Source organism: Littorina saxatilis, linkage group LG3 (assembly GCF_037325665.1).
Source record: "Littorina saxatilis isolate snail1 linkage group LG3, US_GU_Lsax_2.0, whole genome shotgun sequence".
NCBI lineage: Eukaryota > Metazoa > Mollusca > Gastropoda > Littorinimorpha > Littorinidae > Littorina > Littorina saxatilis.
The window spans coordinates 55749567-55762853 of NC_090247.1; the positions used below are offsets into that span (position 1 = coordinate 55749567).

The following is a 13287-nucleotide window of genomic DNA, read 5'->3' on the forward strand; positions in this document are numbered from 1 at the left end:
ATTAGGTAGTTTTAAAAGTTACTTTTTCTGTTAGTTCAATGTTTGCTTTATCAGGAAAATACAAAATATAAAGGGCTTAACGCGCAAAATTTTAAGATAACGACTGAAGTTTAAGCATAGGTATCAGATTTTTTCACGCAAACACTACTGAATAAGTTGCAATATTGTATTGTGAAAATGTAAACAAAATAACAATCAGATGATCACAAACTGAAGAAGAGAAATAGGGAAGCAAAATAGAACATTAAACGTAGTGATTTTACTTGTGAATTCGGAAAAAAATCCTTTTGTATCCATTTTGAAGCTCAATTTGAAGCATGGAACACCAACAAACATTGATTAAAAGTGTTAAAGTGATTACAGTGTTCAGAAATAGTGTTAGATACCAAGTTGAGTTATCCCTCTTTACCAATTTAAAAAAAAATACACCTCTTAACGCGCAAAATTTTGAACTGTGATGCTTTTACTACCCCCACCCCCTTCCCATTTGTCAGAAAAGAGTGCATATTATCTTCCAAATAGAAAAGCAGGGTAGTCAGATGATCAAAAACTTAAGAAGAGAAAGAGGGAAGCAAAATAGAACATCCAACATAATGATTTAACTTGTGAATTATGAGAAAACTATTTTTTTTACCCATTTGTGAAGCTTAATTTGAAACTTGGAACACAGACAAACATATATTAAAAGAGTTAAAGTGATTACAGTGTTCAGAAATAGTGTTAGATACCAAGTTGAGTTATCCCTCTTTACCACTGTTAAAAGAAATACACCTCTTGTCGCGCAAAATCTTGAATTGTGATACTTTTACTACCCCCACCCCCTACCCATTTTTTCAGAAAAGAGTGCATAATTATTATCTACCAAATAGAAAAGCAGGGTAGTCAGATGATCAAAAAATTCAGAACAGAAATAGGGAAGCAAAATAGAACATCCAACATAGTGATTTAACTGGTGAATTCTAAAAAAAACCCACTTTTTTACTCATTTTATTAGCTTAATTTAAAGCTTGGAACTGAAGACAGAAAAAAAAAATTAAAAGTGCTAAAGTGGTTACAGTGTTCAGAAATAGTGTTTGATACCAAGTTGAGTTATCCCTCTTCATCACAGTTATAAAAAAAACACCTCTTGTCGCGCAAAATCTTGAACTGTGATGCTTTTACTACCCCCACCCCCTACCCATTTTTCAGAAAAGAGTGCATATTATCTTTCAAATAGAAAAGCAGGGTAGTCAGATGATCAAAAACTTAAAGAAGAGAAAGAGGGAAGCAAAATAGAACATCCAACTTAATGATTTAACTTGTGAATTATTAAAAAAACATTTTTTTTACCCATTTTTGAAGCTTAATTTGAAACTTGGAACACAGACAAACATAAATCAAAAGTGTTAAAGTGATAACAGTGTTCAGAAATAATGTTAGATACCAAGTTGAGTTATCCCTCTTTACCAATTAAAACAAAATACACCTCTTAACGTGCACAATTTTGAACTGTGATGCTTTTACTACCCCCACCCCCTTCCCATTTGTCAGAAAAGAGTGCATATTATCTTCCAAAAAGAAAAGCAGGGTAGTCAGATGATCAAAAACTTAAGAAGAGAAAGAGGGAAGCAAAATAGAACATCCAACATAATGATTTAACTTGTGAATTATGAGAAAACTATTTTTTTTTACCCATTTTTGAAGCTTAATTTGAAACTTGGAACACAGACAAACATATATTAAAAGAGTTAAAGTGATTACAGTGTTCAGAAATAGTGTTAGATACCAAGTTGAGTTATCCCTCTTTACCACTGTTAAAAGAAATACACCTCTTGTCGGCCAAAATCTTGAACTGTGATACTTTTACTTCCCCCACCCCCTACCCATTTTTTCAAAAAAGAGTGCATATTATCTACCAAATAGAAAAGCAGGGTAGTCAGATGATCAAAAACTTAAAGAAGAGAAAGAGGGAAGCAAAATAGAACATCCAACATAGTGATTTAACTGGTGAATTCTGAAAAAACCCACTTTTTTACTCATTTTATTAGCTGAATTTTAAAGCTTGGAAGACAGAGAGAAAAAAAATGAAAGTGCTAAAGTGGTTACAGTGTTCAGAAATAGTATTTGGTACCAAGTTGAGTTATCCCTCTTCATCACAGTAAAAAGAAACACACCTCTTGTCGCGCAAAATCTTGAACTGTGATGCTTTTACTACCCCCACCCCCTACCCATTTTTCAGAAAAGAGTGCATATTATCTTTCAAATAGAAAAGCAGGGTAGTCAGATGATCAAAAACTTAAAGAAGAGAAAGAGGGAAGCAAAATAGAACATCCAACATAATGATTTAACTTGTGAATTATTAAAAAAACATTTTTTTAACCCATTTTTGAAGCTTAATTTGAAACTTGGAACACAGACAAACATAAATTAAAAGTGTTAAAGTGAATACAGTGTTCAGAAATAGTGTTAGATACCAAGTTGAGTTATCCCTCTTTACCAATTTAAAAAAAAAACAACCTCTTAACGCGCAAAATTTTGAACGCTGTTGCTTTTACTACCCCCACCCCCTTACCATTTTTCAGAAAAGAGTGCATATTATCTTCCAAATAGAAAAGCAGGGTAGTCAGATGATCAAAAACTTAAGAAGAGAAAGAGGGAAGCAAAATAGAACATCCAACATAATGATTTAACTTGTGAATTATGAGAAAACTATTTTTTTACCCATTTTTGAAGCTTAATTTAAAACTTGGAACACAAACAAACATAAATTAAAAGTGTTAAAGTGATTACAGTGTTCAGAAATAGTGTTAGATACCAAGTTGAGTTATCCCTCTTTACTACTGTTAAAAGAAATACACCTCTTGTCGGCCAAAATCTTGAACTGTGATACTTTTATTTCCCCCACCCCCTACCCATTTTTTCAGAAAAGAGTGCATATTGTAATGGATGGCCCTATTAGTATTATCCAGGAACTTTAAGCTGAACATTAGTGGATCTAACTTTTGCACTGAGAAACATGTGATACAGATCTAAAAGTGTTCTTCATTGAGACAAGTGAAAGACTGAGAGACTTGTGGACAAATGTTATGATATTAACTGTGTTAGGATGTACTCACCAGAAAACCACTGCACAGTTCGTAGCAGGAAACTTTCGCTGACTAGTTTATGTAGTTTTTATTCGGAATCGTGTGCGTATCGATCGCATTCTTAAGAAACGAACACAATGGAACATAGTCTTCTCTTCGATGACGCCATTTTAGATGACGTGTTGTTCGAGATCTCATCGAAGAAGAACGATGAGAGAATGTTATGTTATGAAATGTGCATGTGAATATTACTGCATGCATTTTAGAATTAATTCATTATTGATAAGATAATGATTGAGTGAAAGGAAGCAGAGATTTAGTTTAGTTAGATAAATTGTTTGTGTTGTTAGAGGTTACCCAGAGAAACGTAAACAAACACTTTTTGGTCGCTTTGACTTGAGAAGGTGTTATACGAGATCTCATCGAAGCAGGACGATGAGAGAATATTATGTAATGAAATGTGCATGTAAATATGGTTATGCATTTTAGAATTGATTCATTATTGATAGGATAATGATTGAGTGAAAGTAAAATGGAGATTTAGTTCGGTAGGATAGGTTGTTTGAGCATTGTTAGCAGTTACCTAGAGAAACGTAAACAAACATCCTCGATCGCCTTGACTCTAAGACGATCGAGAGTGTCGGTTCGTTGCTAAAGGTACGAAACAAGAAGAAAGGAAGGAGAGACAAGGTATGTTGTTTATGTTGTTAGGACATGTATTGGGGTAACGTAGACAGACAGGGGAGATCGTTACGGACGATCGAAACGTTAGCGGTAGCTAGAGGTAACAGGTAAACAAACAAGGAAGGAGATAAATAGAGAAGGGAAAGGAGAAATCGGGGTTGTTCTAGTCGGGTTCTAAAGGATGCTGTTCTATTCAGGTTGCTTAGGATTGTTGTTTTAGTGTACTTCTCCGAGACGGGAGAAAGGTTGTTCGCTTGGCTTAGCTTGGCTGATGTTTTCTAGTGGGCAGTTCTTTTGGCTTATGAAGTTTCTAGCGATTGTTCTAGTGTTCTTTTAGGCTGAGCGATGTGGTTCGAGTAGGCTTCTTCGAGACTGGACTAGGAAGGGATAGCAGTCTACAAGAAGAAAGTGGGGCTATCCGACAGGAGAAATCGGGGCGGCTTCTTCGAGACTGGACTAGGAAGGGATAGCAGTCTACAAGAAGAAAGTGGGGCTATCCGACAGGAGAAATCGGGGCAGCTTCTTCGAGACTGGACTAGCAAGGATATAATATTGAGTTAGAGAACACTAGGTTCTAAGCTACACGAAGAGATAGCAGCCTACAAGAAGAAAGGGGGAAAAGAGAAATCAGAACCAATTTACGGGAGAAATCGCAGTCTACAGTAAAGAAGATAGTCCAGAACAAGGTCATCATATGTCATGCCTATTTTTATATGTGAATGAACGATGCACTGATATATTGAAGTTCGATACGAATTTGTTCAGATGAATAAATCTGAACATTGAAACCTGGAACAATTTGTGTTTGCTTTATTCTTCATTAACATTCACACACACAACAATCAACAACCAGAGCCAACACAGCTCGCGCGCCCATCCCGTTACAATGGTGTCAGAAGTGGGATTTGTGATTCTTTTGTGAAAGACACATTTCTTGGAAATAACCCTGCAGTGGATTCATGGATTAAAGTGTGTGTTTGAAAAAAAAAAAAAAAAAAAAATGGAAATAACCCTGCTGATTCACGGATTATTATCTTCGTGTGATTATTCACGGATTATTATCTTCAAGTGATTATTCACGGATTATTATCTTCAAGTGATTATTCACGGATTATTATCTTCATGTGATTATTCATGGATTAAAATCTTCATGTGATTGTGACAACGTGCAACAAGAGAGAAAGAAGAGGAACTGAAGAAACTAGACAACGTACAACAAGAGAGAAAGAAGAGGAACTGAAGAAACTAGACAACGTACAACAAGAAGAAAGAAGAGGAACTGAAGAAACTAGACAACGTACAACAAGAAGAAAGAAGAGGAACTGAAGAAACTAGAAGAAGCATAGTAGCCTGGAGGTGATTTTTATAAACTTTATTGACTTTTGATACATGTTTTATACAGAGCTGTAGCGGATATCGTGGAAGAAGAGGATTTTACAAGAAGGAGATGTCTTTTGACTTTTATACCAGATGAGGAATGACTTTTCTTTAAAAGTGACTTTTTACGGAGATTCTGCTTGGATTGGACTTGATTGATTTCTGCAAAAGAAGAAAAGAAAGTATTAACAATGATGAATCCTGAACAATTTTATGAACAGTATCTACGTGATGAAGAAACTGAGGGAACAGAATTTCCGATGGGAGGAAATAGTCATAATTCTACTGGAGGTGTTCAAGAACTAACAGTAACAGACAAGACATACAAAGGATCAAGTAGAAGAGGTCTACAAATGAAACCACAACTTTTCGATGGGAGTGATGACTTTGAGACATACTTAGATCAGTTTGAATGTATTGCTGATTTAGGTGGTTGGACACTGAGAGAAAGAACACTCACTCTTGGAGCCTGTTTGAAAGGACAAGCTAGAAGATTCTACGCTGGACTAGCACCTCATGAGAAAAGAGAATATGCCAGTCTTATATTTCAACTGCGACAGAGATTCGGCACAGCATCCAGACATGGGGTGTACTGGACCACACAGTTTGAAAACAGAAAAAGACTACCAAATGAAGGATTGGCAGACTTTTCTGATGAACTTCTTCTACTTGCACAAAGGGCATATCCAAATGTTGGGTCATCAACTCAACATCAACTTGCACTACAGCAATGGTATAAAAATATGAGTCCAGACATAAAATGGCGATGTTTGGAGAGAAACTGTCAAACCATTCGTGAAGCTGAAGAGGTGGCTGACATGTATGAAGCTATCATGGTACCACAGAAAAAGAAAATCTTCATGGTCAACGGAGAAGAATCAACGATGATAAATTCTTCACCGGAGACAACTGATCGAAATCGTCAACAACAAAAGGGAGACAGACGGTGCTGGACATGTAATGAGACTACACATTTGTCCAGAAACTGCAGACAGAGAACACAGTTTTGCACATGTTGTAAACGCTCTGACCACAGTTTGAAAGACTGTAATTTGTACAGGAAGTGCAAAGAACAGGAACAATTTGAAACTCGACCAACCCACAACGGACGTTCTCAACAGAGAAGAGAGGGAAACGAGAACCGCCGATTTTAAAGGGTCGAGAATCGGTAAATCGACGAAGACCCAACATGAAGAAAGAAGAAATTACGAAACAAGAAAACAGGGAAGATAGTCAACGCTACGTGAAGAAAGAAGAAATTACGAAACAGGAAAACAGAGAGGATACTCAACCGAGTCAACGCAACATGAAGAAAGAAGAAACTACGAAACAGGAAAACAGAGAGAAAGAAGATAAAACACAAGAAGATGTTCCACATCGTGCTGGGTTGAAACATTCCAATGCAGATGCTTTGAGCAGAAAACCCTGTACATCATACTTGAGACAACAACAAAGAGATCAAGAAACAATGAAAGAAGAAAACTTTGTTGCATGTACTTTGATACAACAGAGAACCAAGAATGATGAACTAAGACCTACAGCAGTTCAATTCTCTTTCTCTGATATCCTCAGTTCTGCAAGCAAGCAAGTCAAGCAAGAAAATCACAACATAGCTATGATTGTGGAGGATGAACAGAAACCGTCATGTAGTAAAACTCTAGACTCATCATCAAGTACAGAAAAACCTGATTTTGAAGTCAGATTCCATCCATTATCTTTGGACGGATGGAATGCAGAAGAACTTAGCCAAGCTCAACTTGAAGATCAAGATATTGAACCACTTCTATCTGCGAAGATGAAATCAAAGGAGCGACCAAAATGGGCAGAGCTCTCTACAAAACGTTCTCAGGCAAAAACACTTTGGGCTCAGTGGGACAGACTATGTATGGTAGATGGTATTCTCTACAGAAAGCGTCTTGAGAATGATAAAGATACAGGACTACAAATGATCGTACCTGAGTCAAAGCAAGAAGATGTTATGAAGAATCACCACGACGTTCCCACCGCTGGTCATCTTGGATCTGAAAAGACAGGAGAGAGAATAAAACAGTCATATTATTGGCCAGCCATGGATGATTGTATCAAACGCTACTGTGTCCAATGTGATAAGTGTGCTGCTAGAAAATCTCATCAAAAACGTGTTCCACTTGGACATTGTGGAGTTGGTGAACCTCTGGAACGAGTGAATCTAGACATATGTGGACCTTTTCCCAAAACAGTGATGGGAAACACACATATTTTGGTCATCACAGATCAATTCACACGATGGACAGAAGCAATACCAATTCCAAATCAAGAAGCAAAGACAGTAGCACAAGCCTTCATTACTCATTTCGCAAGCAGATTTGGGTATCCACTAACACTATACACTGATCAGGGCACAAACTTTGAATCAGTGTTATTCAAGGAAATGTGTAATCTAGTGGGGATAAACAAGACCAGATCTACAAGCATGCGGCCTCAAGCAAATGGAATTGTAGAACGATTCAACAGAACACTGGCTGCTATGTTAACGGCGTACTGCGAAAACAACCAGAAAAGCTGGGATATCTACTTACCTCTGCTGGCCTCAGCATACAGATCGTCGATTCACTGCAGTACAGGTATAACTCCAAATCGAATGATGCTGGGACGTGAGGCGAGACTACCGATGTCACTGGTGTTTGGACGACCCGGAGCTGAAGAAGAAGATGTTTCCCCAGATGTCTACACTGCAAACCTGGAACAGACATTTCAAAAAGTATATGAACATGCGCGGAAACATTTAAAGAAAAGTGCAGTGCATCAAGAGAAGTACTACAACATGAAAACCAGAAAACGTGAACTGAGTGTAGGACAATTAGTCTGGTTGTTCAACCCTGTCAGGAAGATAGGTGTGTGTACTAAAATGACGTCAAAATGGAAAGGACCGTATATCATCACCAACAAGATTGATGATTTGACATACCTTATTAAAACTAGACCAAAGAAAGATTCAAAGGCGTATCACATTGACAGACTGTTACCTTATAAAGGAAAGAATGTGCCGACGTGGATGGAGAAGTGGAGACTGAACTGTTCGTAACTTCGCCTTGTTTTTCTGGAACATAACGATGACATTGTGCAAAAGATAGTCATTCATAAACAGTATTCTCATATACGTCTTTCGTATGAATTGGGTTAGTTAGTATGATGGAGCGTAACTCAAGGTAAATTGAGGCTGGTTTCGAGACATATATATATCCCTGTGTGACAATAATGTGAGGCACTAGGCCAAGATAATTATTCAAACTGGACAGGTGGAGTTCTCAAGGAGTCGAGTTATTGTTAGGCGATGTGAAATTGGTAAAGCACGAAGGTACTGTAGCACGCTTTTTCGATCCTAACAATGTTACTCGGTCTCGGTTAGTTTTAGAAGATAAGTGGGTAATACAAGATGTATTGTAGTATGGACGGTTGACAAATATGAAAACATTGACTATGAATAACTTAATTAGCGCAATACGATATTAATGTGTTACAGATGGAACCAGTACCGGTATATGAAACAATAAGTGATGTTTCAATCAATGAGGGAGGTCAGGGGAAGGAGAAAGAGAAAACAGACTTGCCTTCTGCAGCAAAACTATACCCAGTCACAGTGTATCTGCCCTATGACGAGGTTATGGCAATTGCACAAGTGCAGACAACCAACTCCTTCACATCGTCTGAAATCAAAAGAAAGAATGGAAAAACCACCATCAAATTAAAGTTCAAGAAAATCAAATAGGACAGGAGTGATTCACTCAAGTTTTAATTTCAAATTTCAATTTCTATGTTCTAGTTCTGGTACTGGTAGTTAAAGTTACAGGAGAATATGTTTTAAAATATATAGATTATGCGGAGCATAATGTTAGAAAGCGGGGGTGCATGTAATGGATGGCCCTATTAGTATTATCCAGGAACTTTAAGCTGAACATTAGTGGATCTAACTTTTGCACTGAGAAACATGTGATACAGATCTAAAAGTGTTCTTCATTGAGACAAGTGAAAGACTGAGAGACTTGTGGACAAATGTTATGATATTAACTGTGTTAGGATGTACTCACCAGAAAACCACTGCACAGTTCGTAGCAGGAAACTTTCGCTGACTAGTTTATGTAGTTTTTATTCGGAATCGTGTGCGTATCGATCGCATTCTTAAGAAACGAACACAATGGAACATAGTCTTCTCTTCGATGACGCCATTTTAGATGACGTGTTGTTCGAGATCTCATCGAAGAAGAACGATGAGAGAATGTTATGTTATGAAATGTGCATGTGAATATTACTGCATGCATTTTAGAATTGATTCATTATTGATAAGATAATGATTGAGTGAAAGGAAGCAGAGATTTAGTTTAGTTAGATAAATTGTTTGTGTTGTTAGAGGTTACCCAGAGAAACGTAAACAAACACTTTTTGGTCGCTTTGACTTGAGAAGGTGTTATACGAGATCTCATCGAAGCAGGACGATGAGAGAATATTATGTAATGAAATGTGCATGTAAATATGGTTATGCATTTTAGAATTGATTCATTATTGATAGGATAATGATTGAGTGAAAGTAAAATGGAGATTTAGTTCGGTAGGATAGGTTGTTTGAGCATTGTTAGCAGTTACCTAGAGAAACGTAAACAAACATCCTCGATCGCCTTGACTCTAAGACGATCGAGAGTGTCGGTTCGTTGCTAAAGGTACGAAACAAGAAGAAAGGAAGGAGAGACAAGGTATGTTGTTTATGTTGTTAGGACATGTATTGGGGTAACGTAGACAGACAGGGGAGATCGTTACGGACGATCGAAACGTTAGCGGTAGCTAGAGGTAACAGGTAAACAAACAAGGAAGGAGATAAATAGAGAAGGGAAAGGAGAAATCGGGGTTGTTCTAGTCGGGTTCTAAAGGATGCTGTTCTATTCAGGTTGCTTAGGATTGTTGTTTTAGTGTACTTCTCCGAGACGGGAGAAAGGTTGTTCGCTTGGCTTAGCTTGGCTGATGTTTTCTAGTGGGCAGTTCTTTTGGCTTATGAAGTTTCTAGCGATTGTTCTAGTGTTATTTTAGGCTGAGCGATGTGGTTCGAGTAGGCTTCTTCGAGACTGGACTAGGAAGGGATAGCAGTCTACAAGAAGAAAGTGGGGCTATCCGACAGGAGAAATCGGGGCGGCTTCTTCGAGACTGGACTAGGAAGGGATAGCAGTCTACAAGAAGAAAGTGGGGCTATCCGACAGGAGAAATCGGGGCAGCTTCTTCGAAACTGGACTAGCAAGGATATAATATTGAGTTAGAGAACACTAGGTTCTAAGCTACACGAAGAGATAGCAGCCTACAAGAAGAAAGGGGGAAAAGAGAAATCAGAACCAATTTACGGGAGAAATCGCAGTCTACAGTAAAGAAGATAGTCCAGAACAAGGTCATCATATGTCATGCCTATTTTTATATGTGAATGAACGATGCACTGATATATTGAAGTTCGATACGAATTTGTTCAGATGAATAAATCTGAACATTGAAACCGGGAACAATTTGTGTTTGCTTTATTCTTCATTAACATTCACACACACAACAATCAACAACCAGAGCCAACACAGCTCGCGCGCCCATCCCGTTACAATATTATCTACCAAATAGAAAAGCAGGGTAGTCAGATGATCAAAAACTGAAGAACAGAAATAAGGAAGCAAAATAGAACATTCAACATAGTGATTTAACTGGTGAATTCTGAAAAAAACCCACTTTTTTACTCATTTTATTAGCTAAATTTTAAAGCTTGGAAGACAGAGAGAAAAAAAATGAAAGTGCTAAAGTGGTTACAGTGTTCAGAAATAGTGTTTGGTACCAAGTTGAGTTATCCCTCTTCATCACAGTTAAAAGAAACACACATCTTGTTGCGCAAAATCTTGAACTGTGATGCTTTTACTACCCCCACCCCCTACCCATTTTTCAGAAAAGAGTGCATATTATCTTCCAAATAGAAAAGCAAGGTAGTCAGGTGATCAAAAACTTCAGAACAGAAATAGGGAAGCAAACAATAACATCCAACAGAGTGATTTAACTGGTGAATTCAGAAAACACACACTGTTTTACTCATTTTATTAGCTGAATTTAAAGCTTGGAAGACAGAACAAATAAATTAAAAGTGCTAAAGTGGTTACAGTGTTCAGAACTAGTGTTAGATACCAAGTTGAGTTATCCCTCTTCATCAAAGTTAAAAGAAACACACCTCTTGTCGCACAAAATTTTATACTGTGATGCTTTTACTACCCCCACCCCCTACCCATTTTTCAGAAAAGAGTGCATATTATCTTCCAAATAGAAAAGCAAGGTAATCAGATGATCAAAAACTTAAGAAGATAAATAGGGAAGCAAAATAGAATATCCAAAATAGTGATTTAACTGTAGATTTCAGAAGAAAAAAACCCTCTTTTTTTTATCATTTTTGAAGCTGAATTAGAAGTTTGGAAGACAGAAAAAAAAAGAAAAAAAGTGCTAAAGTGGTTACAGTGTTCAGAAATAGTGTTAGATACCAAGTTGAGTTTTTGCTCTTTATAAAAGAAACACACCTCTTGTCGCGCAAAATCTTGAACTGTGATCCTTTTACTACCCCCGCCCTCTACCCATTTGAACAGAAAAGAGTGCATAATTTAATTATTTGTATTCTCTTCCAATTAGAAAAATAAGTAAAAGCAACTGGACATTTTTAAAATACATCTTTTCTGTCAGTCCAAGGATTGCTTAGTCCATTAAAAACAAACAGACTAGGATTTAACGCACCCATTTTAAGAAAAAGTTAACATGATAATTGATATAATTATCAGACTTTTTTTTATGCAATTACTACTGAAGATTCCAGACCAGGTAAAACAATCATTTTATATCCTTTGTCACATTTTTTTTTTTATAAATCTATCTATAGCGAGTCTTGTCTCTTTGTGTCATTTAGTTATTTTCAAGAATTCTATCCTGGCAACAACAACAACAAAAACACCTACCTACCTACCCTATTTTTTTTAGCCATGTTAATAGAAACAGACAATTTATTTGTTTTGGCCTAAAGATCTTGAAACATTTGTTTTAATAGAGAAATAACAAGTACAGCCATTAGCTGTGTCACTCGAATTTCTTTGTCAGGCTGAAACTTAGCTGTTGCGTTGGTGTCTGCTGTGTGTATCTGGGTCCAAAGCAACTTTCACATTCTCATCTACACACTCACGTTACACAAGTATATATATATATACAATTCCACCCACAGAGGCGTTCGGGGATGGGGGTCTCGCACTCGGGCGAATCACACCACAAAATACAAAGTATAACGTACACAGATTTTACTATTGAACCAAAAAGCAAATTAAATCATGAATAAATCAATCAAGCAAAACTTCCACACAATGACACACTCACTCTCGGTTCACACTGAGCTCTGGACGTGCACACTTGGCAGCACGTATACCGTTCCGGCACCGTTTGTCTTCCTGCAAGTCCAGCATAGGCACACGATTGTCCAAGAATCACAATAATCCTCGTGAATGTCACAGCAGGCATAGTAGAAAAGTCCAAAAGGGTGCGTTGATGGTGGTAATCCGGTGTACACACACACACACACACACACACACACACTCCGGTTTGGTAAGTTACCTGATAAATAATGTAGCCTGTGGATTTAACGGGGAGACTGGTCAGACAGGAAGAGCATTTCACATTTCCGATGTTCAGCGATAAACTTGTTTTCTTCGAGAGTTCGATCTTCGTGCGATTCTGGCGCGTTGTCACCAAGAACGTAAAAAAAACCCCAGGATGCCTCTCTACAAAAACCAGGCAGTCTAGGAACTCTTCATCTAAAGTCAGTCAGTATTAGCCCCTCAACACAATCCTCATCTTGTCCCATAGTGATTTCTGCTGCCAAAGAACGTGTGGTTCTTAACTCACAAGACGGATTTGTCGTCTTCCATTGCGAAATTCAGATCTACCCCAACTACGTGCATTGATCTGAGCAATAAAATGTAGATGCGATAATCTGCAAACATCTCTTCAACACAATCTACATCTTGTCCCATCGTGATTTCTGTCGGCAAAGAACATGTGGTTCTCAGCACACAAGACCGATTTGTCATCTTTCAGAAATTCAGATCTGCCCCAAGTACGTGCAATAAAATGTAGAAGCGATAAT

General features: G+C 37.5%; 1 protein-coding gene and 1 long non-coding RNA gene across 4 annotated transcripts in view; both read right to left on the reverse strand.

Moving 5' to 3' along the window:
• Positions 1–13287, reverse strand: part of LOC138962728 (ganglioside GM2 activator-like) — a 431559-nt gene that overhangs the window by 99567 nt on the left and 318705 nt on the right. The gene's annotated exons all lie outside the window — the stretch shown is intronic.
• On the reverse strand, positions 5107–10357 carry LOC138962720 (uncharacterized). Of its 3 annotated transcripts, XR_011454586.1 has the most exons (6): positions 9194–10357; positions 8717–8812; positions 8132–8205; positions 7685–7845; positions 7082–7147; positions 5107–5288 (listed from the first exon to the last, which is right to left on the reverse strand). It is a non-coding gene; the product is annotated as an uncharacterized lncRNA (long non-coding RNA). The 3 variants fall into 3 exon arrangements; XR_011454585.1 differs by having other exon boundaries at positions 8132–8812; XR_011454584.1 differs by lacking the exon at positions 9194–10357 and having other exon boundaries at positions 8132–8905.